Source organism: Mastigoproctus giganteus, chromosome 12 (genome assembly GCF_048544385.1).
Source record: "Mastigoproctus giganteus isolate SK-2022 chromosome 12, ASM4854438v1, whole genome shotgun sequence".
In the NCBI taxonomy this organism is placed as follows: Eukaryota; Metazoa; Arthropoda; class Arachnida; order Uropygi; family Thelyphonidae; genus Mastigoproctus; species Mastigoproctus giganteus.
This window is the reverse complement of record NC_143586.1, coordinates 144,441,614-144,466,319: the sequence shown is the minus strand read 5'-3', so window position 1 is coordinate 144,466,319 and position 24,706 is coordinate 144,441,614.

The window sequence follows — 24,706 nt, the reverse complement described above, 5'->3', positions numbered from 1 at the left end:
CCACTTCATATCAAGTTCTAAACCTTGCTACCCTCGCCTGAGACTCAGCCACGTTGGAAAAAAGGCTCATAAAAATTTTTCGCATCATTGATAGGATTCGAACTTGGGTCTTTCCCACCTGGTGTGGATAGTAATGGTAATTATACAAGCTGAGCTTTCCACGAGGGCAAATAACTTCGGTTTATGAGTAGAGGGACCAAGCTAACCTGTTCTGTGAAATATTTGCTGATGGTTATTGGTCTCAAATTCATGCCATTTCTATCTACTGTATTTCCAAGTCAGCTCATTATTTGTGATTTCCTTTAGCTATCCATTTCAGTTGTCGATATTATCTTCGGACCATTACCTATAGTTTACGTGGCATACACTCTGAGTGTCCACTCACTCTGCTATCTGACGAATTAGTAATTAGCATGCAGTGGTTAATTGTTCCAATGAGTGTAGGACAATATCTCTCTATACGTTAAAAAAGTCTTCATCATAGTGATATTTATTCGAGCCAATGAGAGAAGAGGGCGAGTCAAATACGTCACTACAAATGCAATTAATTATTGACAACTGCCTCCATAACGTTCACCAACCTCGTGCACGTGCTTCCCTGTCTAACATTTGATGTTCTATTGTAGCTTTTTTTTTTGTATATTAATGAATATTGTATACAATATTTCTATAGTTTTATAGAATAAATGTATAGTTTTGTATAGATTGAAAATAAATCACAAACTACAACTTTGTGGAAAAATAACAAAATGTAGATTCGCGGTAATTGTAAAGACACCTATATAAACAGTTCGAAGTGTAAAAACATGTATTATAAAAGTCAGTATATCCTAGGGTCGCATTTATACTTTGATAGATATGTCATACAGCTATCATACAGGTTAGAAAGTATAGCTTCAGTGAGTTATATCTCTCCAATATTTCGTGACTCTCTTTACAGAATTTAAGAAAGAAATCTTTTCACAAGAGTAAATTACGGTCTGCATCCTGTTCACGCGAAAAACAGAGAACCTTTCAAGAAGAAATAATGCTGTCTTAGAAAACGTGTCACAAAGGATAAACAGGCACCATGTGCGTTTTAGTAGTTCTCGACACACCGTTTGGAAAGGAAGGGAAAGGCTACTGTAATCTGTACTATAGCTACTTTCGATGCAGACAGAAACTAGAACCATTTGTTTTCGGTCTTCTGTAAAGTGTTACTTAGACATCAGGCCGTCAATTCTGTCTGACCTTTGTGTGCATCCTTTGAATGGTGCTCGTTCGAAATGAAAGCGTTTATTCGACTAGGAGTGATTTCACAGTCCCCCACAGATTGAGAAAAACAGAGGCGATTCGGAAGAAAAAGTATTTAATGCACGTGTTAGACAGCTGACCCCCATTGCCGACCAAGGATAATTTCTTCACGTAATGGTGAAGAAATTAACTTTGGTTGCACTTCGTTTTTTAGTATTTCTTATCGGGATTATAGTGAGAACCCTAAATTATTTACACCCTCTCAAAATTCACTAGAAAGATATTGGAAATGTTCCAACTTTTTTTTTCATCGCAAGCTGTCTCCCAGTTGCAATTTAAAGAGACAAATAGAACCAGTAAAACATCCACAGAAGTCCAAATTATCTTCATTCATCATCTTTCATTGTGACCAAGTGAGATAGCGGCCCCATTTCTACGAAAACCCGACCCATAACAGAGGTGGAAATATGATTACAGCAAATGTCCATTACAAAAAAATATAGCTGAGCAGTGAATATTTTTTGACTCACTGTAACAAAGAACCACTGCCGGTTAAGAAAGCTCATTAGAATCCAACAAGACGAAACTGATTAATGGAACATTGACTGCAAAGCTTTCAAAATGTCTCCAAAATTTATTGCTTTCCTTTCCTCTTTACCACCCTGCAAAACACAAAAAACATGCTATTATTAATAGCGTTTCTGAATGTAGTAACAATATCTGGGCTATTTCTCAAATTTCCAAAACTGGCCATATTCCAAAGGCGATATGTTTAGTTTTCGTATTTGTCTCCTTGTAGGTAGCTCTATTCTGGGTTGAATGATCTGGACCACAACCAAATTCCAAGGCTTAAGAAAAGTAAAAGAAACAAAAAAGATATCTCAAACCATAACTAACGCTAATCGTTTTTAAACTTAAAATTGTTTAAATGTTTTTTTGGTGTATTAGTGTTGTTGCTTACGAGTTACTCGCCCAGAGATGTTTCAACATAACCACGTAGTGAGAAAGTTAATCATTGCCAGCTTAATTTTTCCCTCGTGCATTTTAATTGCCCATCACAGCCATAAGTTCTATGCGTATTGCAATTGAAAATTCTTGTTTGTATAGTACTACCAAAAAGAAAAGAGCCAGCTGCAGACATCAGTAAAGCACTTGATTTACAGCCAACGCTTATACGGATACTTTGTGTTAATAGGGGCAATAATCAAAGAGACGAAGACGTTTGCCCCTTTAGCTGCAAACAAGATCACGCGCACGAACCGATACAGTAAATGGAAGCACCATTAGGCACATGGGGTTGAAGACGAAAACCAGAAGAACGTTCCTGTTGGGCTCAGTTATTCAAAAGAAGGTCAAATCTTTTATCCCATCATAATCCAGATCAAGATGCTACCACTACTACGGTTAAATTGAAGAATTCGTTCGCAATAACAACTGGAATATTTCCAGAAAGATAAACTCATCTCATCAACAGGTTTTTAATGTTAATGAGACTGATCTGTTTTGGAAAAATCTTCAAGAGGTGATGTGCATAGTTTGTCTTTGGTGGAAACTTCGAGGGCAATCTCAAGTTGAATCCTTACTGATGCACCACATTCGGAGAATCCAATCTCTCTGAACGACGACACGAAGACCCGCATGTCCTTTAAATGATTTACAAAAATAATACTTGAGTTTACGAAGCTCAGCTCCAGAAATAGGTTACCTGTGATTTTCCCCCAGAATTTAAAGAATAATGTGAAAACCTTGCACTCAAAATACTCATGGTATTAAATAAAGTTCACATACAAAACCCTATTAATCTTGATGATTACTGCCCAGTACTGTTGGTGGTAATGCAAACTATAACTAAAGATGTATTGATAGTGGTAAACTATTAATCCGTTAATGTTTTAAAACGGGATTCTGCGCAAATAAATGTAGAACCCATAAATGCAAAAAAAAACCAGTCTATCGACATTCCTGTAAGAATAATCCTTAATAGCAGTGTTTCTCATTAAGATAAAACAATTATTAATATTCTAAAGAAAAGAATCGAAACAGAAAAAAATATAACGAAAACAAATCGTTCCTAACTGTCCATCATAAAGCGCATCAGTGTTTGAAATTTTTACGCCAAAGGAATCCATAAAAAAAATCTATCTCATTAACCCTACCTTGCAGCGAAGTTTAAAAGTAGCAATCAAGACGAAGTCATGAATCGTTCAAAAGGCTATTTTCTAAAAGGGGAGGCACAAGTCATATTTTGTCATTAAGTGCTCCTGTCAGCTTAGAGGCTGCGATGTATTTTTCATTCTAACACATGGCAGAGTCTGAAAACCGTAAAGCACTACTGTGTGATGGGTATAGATAATATCAAAATAAAATAAGGAGAAAATGGAAGTTTTCGTAGATAAGAAAACGGTATACGCTACTTCGGGAGTAAATAAATTTTTCGCAGCTACTTCTTCAGTCCATTTAGCTCACTAAACAAACAGAAGAAAATAAAGACATCTACTTTTTTTTTGTCTGACTTAAGTAATGTATTATATCCGCCTGATAAGAAAGAGTTGATCACTTTGAGTTAGCTGTATTCCATAAATGTGTATTCTTCTCCATAATTCCAAAACGGTGGGACGAAGCTATGATGCCTGGTTTATAGTTCAGGATTATGACACTTACCACAAAAGACAGATGTTCAAATGTGGATTTTTAAGGAAATATTTTTAATTAACCCGAGGTTTAATCAAAACATTCTTCGGTGATAAAAATAAGGGTTACTGAAAGATTTCTTTCACGGTATAATTAATTACCATCCATTGTACAGTATTAACCTTTCTGAGACGAGGATCCTCTACTCTCTGACATGACACAAATGCAGGAATCCTTTTCACCAACCCACTTGTTGGTAAATAATACTAATCTAGATGAGCTCTTCACCTATCCCAAACAAACCAGACTATATGAATATTTCTAATCTCAAATAAAGCGAATTTCCAGCATCTATCCAAACACTGGAATAGGCACATTTTGGAGTTGCCCTTGTGCTGATAAACTTCTCTACCTACCTACCTGAGACGAGGGCTAACATCAAATACCTTGAGTGGAGTTTCAATCGGCCAAAATGAGAGATACTTCTGACCCGGTGTGTGTACGTGTAAGTAGGTGGCCGATGCCACATTCATCCAGGAGTAAAATCCGTAGTGAGAATATTCTTCTACAATTTTCATAGTCACGAGCTTTTTCGATGTATAACTTTCTAATTGGAGGAAGAAATATCTCGGCTCGGGTAATGCAACTCCAACATCATTATTATGGGTCCTGTCGAGACTCTAGTGGTTACGATCGCTGCTCTTGCCTCCTCGTGGAAAAGCCCTACATTCGAATATTTTAGAGAGGGCGCGTTTGGTTTTGTTCACGCTTTAGATGAGTTGGTGGCTCCGATTTTACTTCCAGCAACTTGATCATAAAATATATGTAGTTTATAAACAGATTCCTCATGATCCTTAGTTTACTGTGCACTGTTATATACATTGTGCTGCCACTTTATTAGGTACACTCCTGCTGTGCACACAAATTGTTTGTCCCACAACGTTGCAATTCATATGACTACAGTTGTGAATATAAATGCAGCAGAACAACCTCTCTAGTATCAGTTAAGCGTACAAACCGTAGCAAGAATGGGGAAAAGGAATGATCTAACGGACTTCGAACGTGGCATGGTAGTAGGTGCAAGATGTGCTGGACAAAGCATCTCTGAAACGGCAGTTCTCCTGAACTTTTCACGCACCACAGTTTCAAGGGTGTATCGAGAATGGTGAAACGAACAGAAAACATCCTCTCAACGGCACTCCTGTGGTAGAAAATCGTTTGTTGATGAGAGAGGTCAGAGGAGAATGGCTAGAATTGTGCAAGCAAACAGACGAGCCACAATGTCGCACATCACGTGAGAATACAACCTTGGTGCGCAGAACAAAATATCGCAACGGACCATTAGTCACACTTTGTCGCGAATGGGCTACAACAGCCGACGGCCACATCGCGTACTTTTGTTATAATGAAGAACAAGAGAGCACGCCTCCTGTGGGCACACCAGCACTGGACTATCGAGGACTGGAAAACAGTTGCTTGGTCTGACAAGTTGAAGTTCCTTGTGCATCATGTTGATGGAAGGCTCAGAATTTGGCGAAAACAACATGAATCCATGGACCCGTCATGTCTGTGTGACTACTGTGGGAAATGTTTTCTTGGCACACGTTGGGTCCATTGGTATCCATAGATTCAAGTGTGAATGCCACATCGTACCTAAGCATCGTTGCTGACCAAGTGCATCCGTTCATGTTGACAGTTTATCCTTAGTCAGATGGTTGCTTCCAGCAGGATAATGCGCCGGTGCACAAAGCGCGAATCACTATGGATTGGTTCCAGGAACATGACAATGAGTATTCTTTGCTGGAGTGGCCCGCTCAGTCCGCGGATCTCAATCCTATTGAACATCTTGGGATAAGCTAGAATGGGCTGTTCGCTGCAAGCCTACACCTCCGTCGAATCTCAAGGAACTGCATGATACACTCATGTCTGCATAGTACTCCATTCATGCACAACGTTTTCAGCATCTTGTTCAATTCAGGCTGTTTTGAAGGCTAAAGGAGTCTTAACACGCTACTAGGTAGGTGTACCTAATAAAGTGGCAGCACAGTGTAGATTAAGGGTATGACAGCATGCTAAATTAAACGTAGAGCCTACTAAGACGTGCGAGAGCAGTTACTACGAATGATTGTCGTTACATCAGAAGCCTCTATTTTCACTTCGTAATATATATATTTTTTATTGTAATGAACACACGTACACACAACAGCATACCCATTAAGAGTACATGTACAACAAGAACAATTGGAATAAATTAGAAATAAATGCTTAACAACACTGACCGAGACACACCCAAACACAAAAAAAGAGAACTTCCTGGGGGAACATCCGCTAGGGAGAGTTTACCTCACTTAAATGTGATTGCAACTGCAGTTTCGTCAGTGCCTTCGAATACCTTCTGAAGCGTATTAAAAAAGTCCAAGTTGAACCTGTTGGCAAGAGAAGAAGTACAGCGGTTCTTGATACTCCTCTCAAAAAATCATCCAAGTATAAAGGATATCTGTAAAATTCCAAATGCGATGTTACATATAGCAGGGAAGGTTTGAAATAATCTGGTTCCTGGAAACCAGATATCTGAAGGTACAATGGACAGTTCCAATTTATTGAGGTGCACTTGCTTATATGGGTATTTGCAATGCAGAATTATTAATAGTTTCAATCGGTTGTGAGAGGATGTTTGAGGATGATGATCAAATTGGTGTTTTTAATAAATTTTACAGCGCAGTTCTCATTTGTTTCATATAATCATTAATGTTCCCTTTAATATGATAGTAGAATTCATCTTGAATCGCTGTACCATAAACAAAAATATGGCAGATTATAAAACAATCAATGTAATATAATAGTGAATTAGTAACTCGAAGTATCGTATTAATTTGCTGAGAAAGTAATTATCCACCAACTTCAAAACTTCTCCAAGCCTGTCCCTTGAGGAATGCATACAAGAGAAATGTCTTTAGTTTTGTCAGATGAAAGAAATAGGACGCAGTAAAAATATTCGCACACATGACAATGTATGGCAACTAAATATGAATTATGGACGGTAGCAGTTATAATCGTTTCTTGTGAAAACCAAAGATTTCCTTAATGTCCTAACGCTACCACGAATTAAAATATGTCTTCATTAAATTGTCCCCGTACATAGATTTCTGTCTTGAATTATTTTACTAATAACAACCGGAATCATAACCTCACGGGCTGCTGAGATAATTAAATATTCCAAATATTCCGGCAATAATTAGAACAGAGAATACTCATTAATTCTTGCGATGTCTTGGACGAACAAGTAATTAGAATCCTTTCGCGGTGTAACTCCCAAGATGCTAATTATTAATGATAAGTTATTAGACAGATTGTAATCACGGTCAACGTGAGCAATGCCCCAGAAAGCGTTCGACTTCCATTACAAACAGGAAATATGGATGCAGAGAACTCCTCGGACGACCATGTGTTCTCTTCTCATGGTGGACATAATTTAAAATAATTCCTAAAGACTTTATATATTGATCTACATGCACAGAAGATTCTTTTTAATAAATTAGTAAATCTGGGGTTACTAATTATATGGTGTTGTTTTACTTTCGTAGTAATCCATTGGCCTGAGAATTAGGAAGGAAATTTTTCAAATGGCAATGAAATCTTTGTAGATCTATTGCCACCTAGAAAGCACATTAGTCAAAGTGTAAAAGCACATCTTTTGGAAAATAAGATTCCTGTACAGTTTCCTTTGAATTTTTTCTATTGTTGAACAATTCGAAATATATAAACGTTAACTTTAGTAGATTCAGTACATTCTAAGATCATATTGCACATGTGCGCGTTCGTCGGCCGATTTGAATGTCGTGAAGATGAAAAATCCAGAATAATTCACGGGAGAAACACTCTCTCTGAGATCGACTAACTCTAACCCCGATTAAAGAGGAGCTAATAATACCTCCTGTTTCCGATAGGGTTCGAACAGAGAATTCTACAAACGAATGCCAGAACTACACGAGGATTGATCAGTTAATACGAGGGGCGTTTCAAAAGTTCGCGCCTTGAGTATGAAAAGAAGAGAAGTCTGGTAGCATGTTACTTTTCAATATAGGTCCCCTTTGTGGTCAACACACTTTTTCCAAAGATCCTGCAATGTGTTGATTCCAGCTGCCACTGCAGTGCATCCATTGCAGCAATGGCACCACTTTCAATGGGAAAATGAATGCTAGCCAGGTATTTTTTTTTCAAATTAGGAAGTAGGTTAAAGTCCGATGTTACTAGATATGGTCCAAGATTTTAAAGCCGCACTTATGCAGTGCAGCCATAGCAGTGACAGATTTGTGAGCAGGTGCGTAGTCCTGGTGGAACAAAATTCCCTTGTAGAGTTTTCCACGGCATTTGTACTTGATATTTTCACCAAAGGCCTTACAAGGTCTGCATAATATGCCCCTGTGATTGTCTGAACTTTCTGAAAGTAATCCATTAACAACATTCGATCAGCATCCCAAAAAAATGGATGCGGATGCCATCACCTTCCCAGCTGAAGGAATCGACTTGGCATTCTTTGTAGGAGTGGAACAGCTGTATTTCCATTCCACTGTTCCTTTGTTTCAGGGTGAAACCGATGCTCTACATCTCATCCATGGTCACAAAATTTGAAAAGAAATTTGCTAGATCTGCTTCAGAACGATACAGATGTTCGCCTGACTGGACAACCCTTGTGTGTGTTTATAATCTGCAGCCGACAACTTTGGGATCCATTGTGCTGACACCGTTTTCATAAGTAGAACCTCTGTTATGTGATACATAAAACAGACGTTCAGATGAGATGCTCAAGACGCTGGAAATGTGTCGAACTGTCACTCGTCGGTATCAGTCATACAGATCATACCCACTGCCAGCAACTTCTGAAGTGATGGACATTGCCGGTCTTCCACAGCGTAGGCTCTCTCTCATGTTTAAATTCTGTTGCCGACTTCTTAACCATGGAATAGGAAGGGAACATCCTTCCCTAATGTAGTCCCTGTAGATTTCCTTTGGCGTTAGTCCCTTCTTTTAACAAATATTAGATAACTGCACGGTGACTAATTTTAATATAATAATATTACTGTATTTAGTAGTCGCATGGTCTTGAACCACGGTCACTCAAAGCGCGTATACTTCTGTAACCTCACGCTTGGCCACTCGGGTACGACGGTATTTATACATGAGAACTACATGAGTATGGCGATATTTATATGTGAGTTAGTCATTATACTGTGCTATTATTAAATAAATTAATTAGTTAATTAAAAATAGTCAAATTGTGGTTTTTAGTATTCCATTAAAATTCCGACTCAGCTGAATGGGAAGTTTTACAGAAAAAATGACCTTAATCTGGTCTTCAATAATTGCAATTATATATTAAGTTATCGGGAATTAATTAATAAAATCTGGCCACTTAGAATTCGAAAATTCTATTGCTATAGTAAGCATTAGAGAAAGCCTGAAATTTTATTTTACCCTTGGAAAAGTTTTAAAATGCAAATAAAAAAAACTCTTCCATTTTGCGTCGATTGCAATTACAGTATTTACTGCAAAACAAAAATCTTTGATGATCATTCTTTAATTAGCCTTAAATTGGAAGTCATTAAAAAAAAAAAAGAAATGGTTCGTTATTTGCGACGACGCTACTTTAATTTAACAACCAACATCTGATAGATAATTACTGTGGATGGCTGTAAACTACTAAAAAGGAAGAACTCGGGAATGTCTGGCAAGATAAATATAACGAGACAGAGAAAAGAAATAATTGGTGTGGGAGTACAGTTATGCTGTAATCTCGAAAGAGCAGACTGACAATTAAGAGAAAGGAACTGAACTCTTCATTCTAAGATCTAATCGGTTAAAAAATAAAACAAAACGTGAGATCCGTTAACGAATCTCACGTTACTCTCAGTATTAGGAGTAAAAACTCGTAATTTAGTTAATGAAGTCAGAAACATTTTAGTAATTACTAACTTTCCAATTTTATTATTATTATTATTTAACCCATTTCAGGCAAACTAAGTTTAATAATTATGTTTCCTAAATGCTTAACTGCAGTACAATATAAATTAACGTGTTTTAAGTAACCGAACCTATTTAATGAGGTTATGTTTTAAGTCTGTCATATGGTTGATGTGCAGTAGCTGTTAGTAAAGACATTTTGATGGACAACAGTTGTCAATCTGTCGACCTGCCATACTAAAGTTGTAGAAAACTTCCCCGTAGTAATAAATAGACTGTTCAGTTAACTCTCGCCTGCAGCTGACTTGCTGTGACATTCTGAACAATTCTGTCTTACGTGCATTAAAGGCATTTCTTTGGAGATGAATCCTATTTATATCAGCATGACAATACTCCGTGTCACAAAGCACGATCAGTACAATAGTACTTTGAGGAGATAATTTGACTAACCTGCCAATGTCTGAATACAACGAACACGTCAGGATGGTTTGGAATTACAAATGAGAGCCAGCACAAGACTCCCAGTTCAAGACCAAGCAAAATTCCAGTCTCCACATATCAGAAACTTATAGAAAGTGTTCCTCCGGAATTACTGATCCCCTTAGTCCACAGAGGGGGGATTTTACGCGGTATTAAAAATTCTTGTTTCTAACCAGAGTTTTTATTTTCATCGATTGTCCCAATACATGTTGGAGGATAGTGTACATGACTACAGAAATTGAATGAACTATCATTTTCACACATGCTACGTAATATCTGTCGATTGTTAGTGATTTTAATCATTAAAATCGGTTATATTAATAATTCAGTAACTTTATTTCTTATTAATTCATGATAATAAGGATAATAAATATTTCCGAAGAACCTGAAGATTGCTGGCTTAAACTAAATCCTGTTTGAATAACTAAAAATCGAAGAAATCTTTCACAACCAGAAGCAAAACTTCAGCGTAAAAGAAAAAAGGTAGAAAGCAGATGTTCCAAAGGGGGGAGGGGATTCGTAGATCAATATTCAATATTCTGTTAGTCTATCGTCACAAGAGAAAGATGTAATTTATTATTAGCGAACAATTATACCTAATTATGTATAATTAATCATTATCCCTGAACTTGTTAGATATAATTTGTCAGCACTGAAAATTAAGTAACAAAATAATTAATTACATCCGTATCCGCTTTAATTAGTCACAAAACATGCCAGTTTCTGAAGAATGTATCTGGATGAAAGATTGAAGGAGGGAATTGATTAGTTAGTTTGTGTGATGTATTTTCTGCAAAGATGTGATTACGTACTGTTGATCATCTCACAGCTGCAGTTTGGACAAGTGGGAGGAGATCGTAATTCAGTGGCGCGAGATGAACTCCGACTAAGGTTAAGTGCTGGTTACTTACCTGCATGATGGAACTTGTAGTGTAACCTGCCAAGCAGACCATGACAGCCTCATTCATTTATGCCCATTAATTAATTCACTGCTCACTCCCACTGGTAAACAGAATCACCGAGATTGCTTTCCGTGTATACTGTTGGACTGTTTAATTAGAAAAAGGCTACTCTGTCGATGGACATCGGGGACAACGAAATTGACTGCTGGGAAAAGGAAGTTCGTACAATATTTAAGTATTCGTATGACACTCCATTTATTGGAAAAAGCTCTCCGTAAAAGTCAATACACTTAAATTATTCTTAAATATATACACCATTTCTATTATTAAAATGAAAATTTAATAATAGAAATGGTGTGTATTCAACATGGCGCGCCATGTTGAATACACACCATTGAATAAAAACCACTGCTTTAGAAAAAACTTAGAGGTAGATGGGGTAAACGTCTAGTCATAAAACTGCTCCAGCAAAAATGAGGACAGAATATTTTAGTGAAGACTGAGATAAATTGCAGTGAATCAGAAAAAAGTTGTTGTCAGGACGTCAGCTGTAATCCGAGTGGAATTAGTACAACTTAATTGCTGTTACAGAGACGTGGATGACATAAGTAAATGATCTTGTTCATTACTTGTAAATACACAATTTTCGGGTTGTCGCAATTTAGAAAGTATACTTAATAAGGTCTAGTTTCTCAGCGGTTACGATAGGAGACTTGAACAGCAAAGATCTGCCCGTGAGAATCTATACTTGATAGTCTAATTTCTCACTGGATATCTTTGCTGTTTGAGTCTCCTATTAGCGTTTGAGTTAATGCTATTCCTCTACTCTTAAGCTACTATTCTCCCAGCGTAAATATTGACGTGATTGAAGCTTTTATTACCCGTCTGTAATATTGTATTTTGGCAATTTTCAACTTCTGCATTAAAGTCCTCCACCTTCCCCGAGATTGATTTCTAGATTTTCTGAGCACTTAATGCGTAGAACTTCTCTTCCCCCAAATAAGATTTGGCTTCCAACTAGAGGTTGAGAAATTTCTACCGTCGCATATGTCTGTTCCCAGAACTTGTTTTCTTATTAATCAGGCCATGCTCCATTTGAAGCTCATTTTTCAATTGTATTCTCCGCCATTTGTGATAATTTGACCAGAAGAATTTTTTTTAATTCGCCTGGTCAAAAATCTACTACCTTTCCCAAACAAAAAAACCATTGTAGAATAGTTTTTTGTTTGGAAGATTTCTCTTCTGATGGCGATTGGTCTGGCGAAATGTTCTCGACCTTGATGGTTCTCCATTTCGCCGTGGTTGCTTTTAGAAATTGTGTCAGTTGTTGTTGTTGTTGAAAACCACCGGAGGCGCCTTTCCCCTAACACTGCTATGTCGGGTTGACTTTGTAGATCTTCTATCATCCAACTATGGAGCACTGAGTCAAAAACCTTGCAGTAGTCAATGTAGGCTGTGTGCAAGTTTCGGTGCTTATTTAGGCTTTCTCCATAACTGCCTCGTCAGTGGCAAATTGTTCCTTGCATCCTTTGGTCATCTGCTTACATCCCTTTTGCTTCCTGTCCATGATGATGTGGCTCTCCAAGTGGCCTGATATCTTCTTTATTATGCAGCTGGTCAGGATCTTGTACATTGTTGGGAGACAGGTGATTTGTCTGTATTTCGCCGGGCTTGTGGTATCTTTATCCTTAGCCTTGAGATAGTGATTCCTTGAGTCTGGGACTAGGTCAGGATGCCTTATGTGGGTTAACTGTTCGTCTATATGCCTGTGCGTGCAGCTGAACTACTTAGATCAATTATTATTATTATTGCACAGAACTGTTTAAAATGTCTGTTAATCCACTGAAAACAGAATACATTTCGTTCGCATTATCTACAAATACCCACTGGTCCAAGATTATTCCCCAAATCAGTACTAGTTTCTTCTATTGTCTCACACAAGTAGTTTTTGGGCGTTCACATAGATTAAGCTTAATTTCTCTCTGCAGTACTCGAAGTCAAGAGTTTCTGTAATCATACCCCATTTTCTACATTTTCCTCCATCTTGATATTTGCCCCTAGATCTGCATCGCCCTGTCACCTCTATCGCATATTTTATCCTCATTGCATAATGCATAGATGGGTTATCCTTAAGGTCACACCTACCACTAACTTTATATTCAGATCAAAGTCACACTGTCCGAGGTGACGCCTCCGTAGCCAGGTGGACAGGAGCAGCAGTGCGTAGCACACGCTTCTTGATTAGACTGGGGTTCGAGCCCGTGCCCACTAAATACGGAGGATGCGGAAAGGTCAGGGAATGACCATCGCATATCCCCAGAGCAATATGGCCTTAGTTGCTAATGCTCCTAAAAACCAAATAATAAATAAACCGTCCGAGGTGCACTGGAAGCCGCAGGTCATAATCCTCTTACTGAAACTTCTAGCTACAACGAACGATTTCCTTGATATCTGAACTTCACTCAATCAGAGAAAACTCTCCCTCCATAAACATTATCTGCACCCTCCCTATAACCTAATCTTACAAGCTTAAAAAAGATGGGCTCCATTTCATTAAACTAGCCCCCTTCTTTTTATTGTTGCTGATATTACCAGAGCATCTACGACTATGCAGCATCAGTAAATTATGTGCATTATATGCTGTTTATTTTGTTGGATGAAAATCGAATTATTTTAAGGGGTTATCTTCAAATTATCAGGCCATCTAACTCAATGATGGTATGAAAAACAATTAACAGTTCCTCCCGTCTAGATGAGGAACCCAACAATGGTAAGCTTTAGATATTAAAACCCTAGGAAGTTAAATTGGAACATGCGCGCGCTTCTCTTTGGATGGCTTCTCTTTGGGCGAAATAACCGATACAACGTTCTGGAAGTTTAACAAATGGACTTTTTGCCTCAAACTTTCAGCTCATATATGCCGTTATATTTATTCCTGATTTTAAATGCTTTCCTTCATACAACCTACTACATTTTGAGTACATTTTATTGTATTAATAAATAAGTCGGGAAGTCTGGGGTGCCGCCTTTGGCACCAGTGGTGTAGGTTACCGACCCCTCTGTTAGACAATTCAAAAACGTATTTATAACGCATCTGTAATCTCATTTATCGTTATCTAACTGCAGCCATTTAACCAATCCATTAGTTTCCCGATCCACGCAAACCACACATTATGTCCCTTACTGGGGGCAAGAATGAAATTATCAAAAAGATTGTTTCAGAACATCGCCTAACATCCATTTTAAAAGCGCCCCAAAATGACACGAGCTCTGCTCTTATTATAAATTACTCTCAGCGCCCCCTATGTGCTGCACGCCTCATGGGCACATTTTGTTGTCATACATCTGACAGTTCATTAATATCGCTTATTGTTGGTTGCGCTGTATACTGCGAGTCAATATGCACTAATGATGATCCTTCCGGGACGATACAACGTAATTTATATCAATTTCCTCTCCGAACATTTCTACACGACAATCATTTATTTCTCTTTTTTTTTTATTTTGAATTCTCCCCGACTACCAAGTCAAAAGATTATTGTACTTGAAGCTGAAGTCTGCAGAAATTTCATTTTACTCTACTTTGTCCATTTTTTGTTAAACTTATATTAATTTCCCATTCCTCTTTTTGATATTAGCGATTTAAGAAGTTGTCTTCCTTGCTTTCTCAAGTGTGTGAAAACTGATAGCATAAAAGTGTACGAAGGATTTTTACCAATTAGCGATTTCTTGAGCTGTTCCGTGTGAAGGTTTCGTCCATCTTCATTCTTTCCAAAGTACGAAATCCCCAGTGTGGTTCTAATAAACAAAATTAATCGTTAACTTACACGAACAATCCCCCCAGAATGGATTGTTCAACACATTCTTTTGTTGGCCCAAACTTCTGCATTAATTGCAAACTACTAAATGAAGAATGGATTTTCTTTTTGTCAGTTGTATCCTTCGCTTAATTGCTAAATTTTCTTTCCCGCTAATGTTTCAAACAGAAATTATATTTCGTATCTTCAAAGTGCTAAGTCCACAGGCACTCATTTCTTAAAAAGAGACAAATGTTATATTCAGAAAACGTAATTAAAGTTTCTAGAAAAATCCCTTTCTACGGAACCAAGAGAAAAATCTTAATTAGGGCGTCCCACTGTTCATTGCAAACTTGGAAATTATATTTCTTTTTTTCTGTGTGCGAATTAGTGTCTAAAGTTTTTCCTTCGTTATTGTCATAATGATACCTGACAACACTGATGCTTTTTAGGGGGATAAAAACTGCCCTCTCAGAAGCACAGGTTAAAGTCCGTATGCCAAATTAAATTGTCCACATTGTCTGTTCTCGCAAATTATCAGGGACTGAATTACCAAACACGGGAAGAAATTATGAAAAAGTTGGTGCGCAGATTTCCCAGGTGGAAAATGTTTTCTTTGATATGAATAAGGTGTATGTGTAATGTTCCCCGTCTCCCAAATGTTAATTAAAATCAATGCTAAAACAGCAAGAAAAAGGGAACTCTGTTTTGCTTCTCTTATCAAAACTATTATCTAACAATATAAAAGAAGAAGACCACAGAATTCCCTGAATTCTGTTGAACTCTGGTTATTAGACTTCGAGCAGTATTATGTAACGCTCTGTGGTTAATTTAGTTAATCTGGTGATAAGCTTTCTCAATTGGCATAACATGATTTTACCAACCATACAACATAGCGCTTGAAATCACTAACCAGAATCGGATAAAAGCGGCCATTGATGAATTTCGTATTCACTGGGAGAAGACAGAATAGGTACCTGGGAGATTATAAAGTTCTGTAAGCGAAATCGATCGATCTGTAAGTTCTGTAGATCGATCGATTTCACTCAATCCTAGAAACTCACTTCCCGTTTCTTTGGAGTTAGGGAGATCGAAGAAACATATCTCAAGGTATGGAAATTTGCATATTAATAGTTGAAGGCAGCAACTCTACTGGTAGAATGGAGAGATCTTTGCCGTTCTACGCTTTTATCAGGATGCTTATCAGCATTAGCATCGAGTACCATCTGATATCATTCTTTTGTTTTCAACCACTGCGGCTAATGCATTTTTCTGACAGTTAAAATAAAAAGTGCCTCGCCCAAATGGCATTCAGCTCTGATTACTAGGAAGACCTAAGAATAGTACCATATGGGAAATGCAGTTGCCGTAGCTGACTTAACTAATGTCTTGAATTAAGTGATATCCCTGCATCCAAGACAGCTTGTTTAGTAAGCTCCCTTGGCGCACCTGTTGTAGGTATGAGCAAAGTGATAGCAAATCACAGAAATTACACTCGAAAAGGTGAAAAACGGAAGTTTAGGGTGGATGAACTGTATGGTACACATCCCCATTTTCCTCAGAGTCCTGTTCCTGTTGAATATGCGATCTATAATCAGCAACTCGCTCCATCTTTCATCAACCACTGAATTCAGATACAGTGTGTTCTATCTTTCGTCGCTTGCGACTGACACATGAATTATGGAGTAAAGCAACAGCATAAATTTTCCCTTAGGTGGCTATCGTTCCATCGCAGTACTTCCTTCGCTCTTAATATCTGCAGTTCTTTTTCATGTATCGAGCATTTCTAACAGGCTGTTATTTTTATTGTCCAGAACAGCAGAAAAGGATGTGCTGGGATTAAATTATTTTCTGTGTACCACAGCATTATACAGTTTCGCAGGAGACAAGCACTTGGGACTTGAATGTAGCGCTGCCAATCTCACAAATGTAACAAAGATTAATGTTATTAGCAATGTAATGTTGCATTCTCCTCTTTTGGATTTCTCTCCCGCTTGATGCCCTGACATCGTTTGGGTCCTATGTACCATAAATGCATATATTTCATGTTTTAATCGTTTAACTGATATCAAGAAAACAGCGTGGAAATTTTGCAACCGTACACGATAGCGCATAATAAATGAAAATGCGTAAATCAGCCCTTTCATCCTAACTGAAAACCAAAAATACAAATTCTGTTCGTTTTCTCACAAGATAAAATGTAACAAAATGTACAGAATCTAGAGAATTCTTAATCACAACTTGAACGTGAATATCTATTAATCCAGTGACTTCATGCTTTAATTTTTAATAAAACAATTTCTTACGAAGTTGATTGAAAGTATTTTCCTCATAAGTCTACACCAGTTTAATCGTGATAAATAATAAACACGTTGGATAGCATTCTACATCAGAATACTGATATAAATTAAACAACTCTGATGTTTAATTTATGCTATTACGAATCAAAAGAAAACCATAAACATTAGCGTCAGATGCAGTAATTACTTTGATAATAGTTAGTTCTTTTCCTTCTGCTGGTTGTAAGATTCTTAAAGCACATCTGCCTGCAATTTCTAATTAACATTGTCTCCACCGCCAATATGAAACTCACGTGAGCAAAAAAAGTAAGTTCATTAGTTTTAAATGCACGTGCCTGTTTTATGCAGTTGTAAACATTTATGCAATACTGTCTAACAAGTTGTCACGAACGACATCTTCATTCTCTTTAATAACCATTCCGATGAAGAAGCAAAACAAACCCGAGGAGCAATTAAAATTCCTCAGCTGCGTATTTCGGAAACGTTGGGGTGGGGTGGATGGGGGAGATGTTTTATTTTCAGCTTTCGAAAAGAAAGCCTTCGTTCCAAGATAGTAGGTACTCCTCCCTGTACTGCACAGTTGCTAAAAATCTAGAGACCTCTGTATGTTTCGAAGACACGGAATATCCATCCCCGTTCTGTCAAAAACGAGCAATGAACTCTCCAGATGACATCACTGGGATGGATCCAAGATCCTTTCCAACTTAAATACCTCAATTTTTATGTCTGCTAATTTAAAATTTTTCCAGTTTTTTATTAATTGACTCTTTAAATGACCTGGTCATTTAAAGGGTCCTAAAAGAAAGTAGGAAACTGCTTTGAGGTACAAAAACCAACCAATACTCTCGGGTGCAACAAAAACCCTGATTATTCATTATAAAAGACTCCGCCTTGGCCGGCTTAACCCAGCTATGAGTGAAACAGCTGTTGGACAGTGGTTAAGTCGATGATGAGAATCAAATCCTGATCTCTCCAAACAATTTGAAAGTAGAGTAGTACTTAGGCCCATGGAAGTTGCAGGCTACTTATCAGAGCGGATTTACAGAATGCCAAACCATAAAACTGAATGTAAACTTTCACCTACACACGAGTGAAGCATTTCCCTATAGCAGAGGTTCTCAAACTGAGTCGCGACGCTCTGGGGAGGCGCCATAATTTACCAGGGGCGTCCCGGACGATGTAATAGTTTATGTAAGATTTCCATGGCAAATATTAAAAATGTATTAAGAATGATTTTTATTTTACTATTAGATTTCTACTACTATTTGATCTGTATTATTAATGTAAATAATTATAGAAAATATTTGGGGTATTTTTCACGAAGAGAACGCATCAATACGTATTAATAATTATTGTATTAACTTATTCAAAATAAGAAATTGCACGATTATAGATGATTTACTTCAATGGAGACGCCGGGAAAATTTTACAGGTCAAGGGAGGCGTGGGCTCAGAAAGTTTGAGAACCGCTGACTTATAGGAAGAATTGCATTCTTTTTATAGGGAATTGCTTCAAAATCTGCTCTTATTTTCAGTAATCACTTATTCTCCCAACAATTTTTCTACCTTCGCGCTAAGCCTTTACCCATTTTCAATTCCTGACCTATTAACAGGCATAGGCTCAGTTGTTTTTATGGAAATGTATCTCTGCGCGAATAGTCTACTTCCATTGTTCAACATGAATCGATCACCACCATTCTCACAATTCTAATAAACCTTTCTATTTGACGTTACTCTATGTCAGTTGAAACACACACACACACACAGAAGTGAAGGCCGACCTAAATAATATCGTAGCAATTAATCCAATCATGAAAGATAACGTAAGTTAAAACGGGATGGAGAGACTCCATCCTGAACACTGTTTCCAATAATTATGATAACCGGCACCCTAAAAATTGGGGTTTTATGATTGTTTTCCTGTTCAGGTTACTTTTTTAAACTGAAGACAATAAAATTTCGGGGCCAACTGGGTTTACTCTCAATATCTGTTCCTAATGAAACTAGTTTTCAGTTTATTTCTTTTAAGAATTAAACTTTCTCATCATCACCACCAACCTATTTTTTGATTCTTGCTTTACAAAAACTTAGTTACAGGTATGGGTATCTTTCCTTCATGTTTTTTGATTTTTAAAAATAATCTTAAAAATCCTAAAAATGTTTTAATGATTATACATTAATTTTTCTTAATGAGCATGTATCACGCATAATTTTTAATGCACTTCATCTCTACTTACGAAGTAAAATGTATTTACTTCTTAGGTAAATGAAGCGTTACCAATTGCAGAACAAAATACTGGTTGCGATACAGTCTGACCAATCACTGTTTTAAGCTTGTTACGGGTTTTTACCAACTAGATGAGCAGTCTATGCAAGCTAATGCTACTGTCTTGCAACTTAAGTATTAACCCACAGTTCTGAGTTGGCACTATTAGGGTCCGCGACGTTATTTGTTGCGGATACCTTATACGGGTACCACACGCATTCAGTAATTCTTCTTAATCCAAAAGATAGTATCGAACATTATGTCGGCAATATTACATATAACAGGATTGTGTCCAAACTGTGCACTGAATACTTTTTGCGTGTTGTCAAGATGTTCAAGGGATTTTGGGTAGGAAAAAATCGATAATGGTGGATTTTGTGTATATCTGCTGGTAAACGAGACATCGGTTTTTTGGATATGGTGGAATAGAGAGTACATTTTTCTCGTACGACACACATGCACACACTAGGGGATGTAAATTTAAATTAAAAAAGGATTATTATAGAATACATGTGCGGAAATTTTCTTCGGCCAAAGAGCATCTGATCGTTAGAATAAAATTCCTGGAAACTATCTACTTCCAGCATAAAAACAGATTGCACAAATTATTAGACAAGATGTAAAAATGATATAGTCAGAAATTTCAGCACCCTCGCAGCAAGCATATTGGTTCAATCGCAGTCCTTCCAAATCGTGTTTGAATCTCATCAAGACAAGAAACATTTTATGAGATTTTTTTACCTGGTGACTGAGTTAGCCTGTCTTTTACCTGGGAAACTCAAACAAAATATAAAGGTAGCAATTCTGGGCCTTGTTTACAATTGTCAATCAGTACATTATATCAGTTTAATGCTTTATATAAATACACGAAAACGGATAATTGTTCAGTTCAATATATCTTACGTGAAATTTAATTTCAGGTATATATTGAACAGATATATTGAACATATAATGAAGTACAATAATACACAACTGAATACCCAAGACCCAATTTCGCCATTAGATAAACTGTAAAGTGATTCATCCACATCCTAAGGGATCCAAACAAGATAAGGACGTCTTCTAGATTAGCAAGAATCACTGTCCAGAACAGTATTGGTGCATACTTTGAGAAACCCAAAATGTCTCCATTGTCATGAATATCATTATCACACCATTATTTTATTAGTTTCATGGGTGAGTGTCTCTCTATTCAGATATGTTTTTGTTTGATTTATTGCTGCAAGGTCTACTAAGGCCATAATGCACCTATTACTGTCTTAGTTGGTACAGGTTTGAACCGCTCAGATATAGTCATTTACGAATATCCTCTGTTTTTAATTACACCTTTGCTCATGAAATTTTTTACAACTATGTTTATTTTAACCTTGCCATGAATAAATTCAGCCAATTGCCTGTTGGCATGCATTCATTTTAATATTGGATCATATAAGAGAAGACAAAAAATGTTCATTATCAACACAATAATTCTGTTTTGATAGTGTAATGGGATCATGGTTAAGAATTTGAAGCATATTCTTGTTTATTTCGTTTTCAAGTGCTGCTTTAGCCAAGACTTAAAACAGCAGTGTGTGTGTGTGTGTGCTAAGAACATGGTTCCTACTGGAACAGAATACGAATTGGGAAAAAAAAAGACAATACATTCATGAGCCAATATGAGTTGGCTCATGAGTGTGTACTATACTTTATGACCACCTTCCATATAGCGTGCCGAGCCGCCTTTCTCCATGATAACCGCTTGCACCCGGTGTGGCATTGATTCCATGAAACCGCGGAATCCTCAGGTATCCTGGACAAGCTAGATAGAAGAACATCCAGAGTTCGGCAATGGAGCAAGGAATGTCGAATGCCGCGTTCCACCGCATCCCACAAATGTTCAGTGGAATTGATGTCGGGGGAATTTGGCAGCCAGGTAAGCGCACACAATGCTTGAACCTGATCTTCTAACCATTTCTGCATAATGCGGGCCTTGTGACACAGGGCGTTGTCTTGTTGAAAGAGTCCAATGTGCTCTGAATACATGGTCAACATGTAGGACAAAACTTGGTCCGAAAGAAAGCCGAGGTAGGATCTGGCGGTGAGGGTGCGTATTCAGTATGAATGAGAGGGGGGGCCCAATTATGTCCATGGAAACATCCCTCAAACCATAACATCGCCGAAGGCCTGTTTTCGTCCAACCGTGCAATCTGGTTGCCACTGAATACGCACCCGTTCGACAGCTTAATAGAGCTGGAACCCTGATCAGACCAGGAAATCTATTTCCAATCGTTCGATGTCCAAGAACATTGCCCCCATGCCCACTGCAGGCGGAGGTGTCGATAACGGTCTTCCATAATGGGCACATGAACAGATGCCTGCTCCATAATCCTATCCGCAAGTCCGCTGGACGGTGTGCTCGAAAACGTTTCTTTGTGCGCCCTGGTTGTAGTCTGCCTCTGAGGGATCGTCGGCTGTCTGTTGTCCAGTACATCACATACTAACCACCGTTCACCTTATCTGTCAACCACTGGTGGTCTCTACGTCCTGGTTCGTTAGGTGTTTGTGTGTTTCTCTTCGTACCATTCCGGCCACCACGGAGGCCCTCGCCTATGCCTGCGATTGCTAATATGCTGATTCCCGCCTTCCTGGTACAACAAATTATTCCCCGTGCAAACTCGGTCAGGTCCTTCCCTTTCCCCATCGTTTGACATCGATTTTAATGAAATTTGTGAAGGCCCGACAAATCTTTTTAATAGTCACAAATATAAAATTTCTTGAAAAATATGTCCACTGGGACATATATGCTAACGCGCCTAAAAACATTTCTTCCGAGTTAACCAGATTTGTGAAGTACAATCAAACAAGTCTAAATGCTGTGCTCAAAAATTACAGACAACAGGGATAGGAAACGGCTTATGCTCACCACGCTCAACAACAGTCCAGCAACCCCTTCATCTGTAATTAATCTCTAGTCTCAACATTTTAATATTCAGCAAGCTACCGCGCTTCTTGAATATGGTTCTAATTTCGCCGATAAACAAAACAAATTCCCAATAAATAATGCATTGCTGAAATGCAAATCAAATTATCGAGTAACCGAACAAAAATCGCATAATTCATGAAATTAATTTTGTCATCAACACTGAAATTAAGACAGGCTTTAATATTCTACTACTCTAATTTGACATCATCAACAGACTACGTAAAAACAAAGATTTCAACAGAGAGAGGGGTAAAGAGACTAAATTATTACATTGAATAAATATGATTATTAACACAAAATGTCAGGTTTTGTAAGATATTATTAAATCAGTTTATTGTGGTTTGTTTCGGCTGGGGGATGCTTATATGGGTTTGAACATTGCTAACAGAATATTGAGCACACAAGTGATATGAGCAAAAAGCATAGTGACATATAAATGTACACATATCATAATGTCAACACGTATTTACACACCCACCTAAAAGTTTAGAATTAAGTTTGTTTTCTTAATTTTAAAACCTTTTATTAAAATTGGACCAAGTTGTTTACCAATTTTTATGAAAACATTTTTTATTATGTATAAAAATCAAAAAAACTTAAATAATATTTAAGAAATTCCTAGAATATTTCAGAAAGGTGTAGAAGAGCCCTGAATGTGGTAAAACATTGTAGACGATTAGTCAATGTGGTAGAACGTTGCAGTTGATTCTAATGTTTTGCAATAATATAAAGTGTGCAGTATGAGCACACTTATAAAATCAAACACCCGTCATTCAGAAAGAGTGTTTGCTTTAAGTTTTGGACATGTGAACCGGATGAAACAACACAGTCTGCCTAATGTAGTACTGACAGGAAGAATTGGAGATAAGAGACCACCAGGAAGATCCAAAAGAGAATGGCTCCAATGCCTAAAGGAAAACACAGGCTTTCAGAGCTATCAACAAATGATGCACGATTCAAGAGATCGACAACAGTGGAGAACGATATCTAAATAGGGACTCAACCCGTGCCAAACGGAAGAGTAGAAGAATGATGATGTGTTTCGTGATAACCATGGCAAGAAATAAGGAACTCAGTGTTGAAAAAAGTTCTATTATAACTCTGTATAAAGAAAGTCATTCCATGAGAATTATTGGCAAAGGCGTTTCATTTAAACGAGTACAAATTACCATTTGACTGTTCAAGGAGACTGGCAGTTTAAAGGACAAACCACAATCAGGATGATCGCGTATAACAACGGGAGCACAAGGTAATGCCATAACACTAATTTCAAAACGCAATCAACGATTTACTGCGCCTGAAATCAGAGCTGAGAAACTCCCGTGTCTACATCCACCGTAAAACTTCGTCTTAAACAAGCAGGGCTTCGTGGTCATGTAGCGGTCCGAAAACCCCTATTAAAACTGGGAAATCGAAAGAAACGGTTGGTTTTGGCTAAGAGTCATCAACGTTGGACAGTTGAAGAGTGTAAAAACGTACTGTGGAAGGATGAATCCAAATTTGAAAGTTTTGGATCCAAGTATAGAATTTATGTGAGACGATCAACTGGACAAAAAATGGTGCCACATATTTAGTGCCAACAGTCAAGCATGGTGGTAATTTCACGATGATCTTTGATTACTGCTGCTTTTTTCGAATGGATAACTCGTCAGAATTGAATGGATTTTAAGAAAAGAAAGCTTTAAAACATTTTTGAACATAATGCAATATCCTCTGGACTTTGTCTTGTTGTAATATAAAATGTCTTCTTCAATGTCCCAAGCACAGCTCTAAACTGTGCAGGGACATGCTAACAACTGAAAAAACAGGATGCGGTATTGCAAATTATGGTTTGGCCGCCCCAGTCGCTGAATTAACCCCAATGTAGCTTTTATGTGATCATCTGGACCTTCAAGTCAGTGAAATCTTCCCATCTTCACAGAAGTTATGGGGAACCTTTCAGACCGCTTGAAATGATGTTATTGAAGGCATTATTATAAAATTAATCGCCGGAATGCCACGTCTGTGCAAAGCAGTGATAAAATCTCGTGGAAGATATTTTGATAAAAAATCAGTATATTTGTTAGCACTAATCAATTAATCATTTCAGTATTTATTGCTGTAAATTTTTCAAAGCTTAACAAAAATATCAAAACACTTTGTAGTGTGCCGTTTCTTTTATATTACATTGTCAT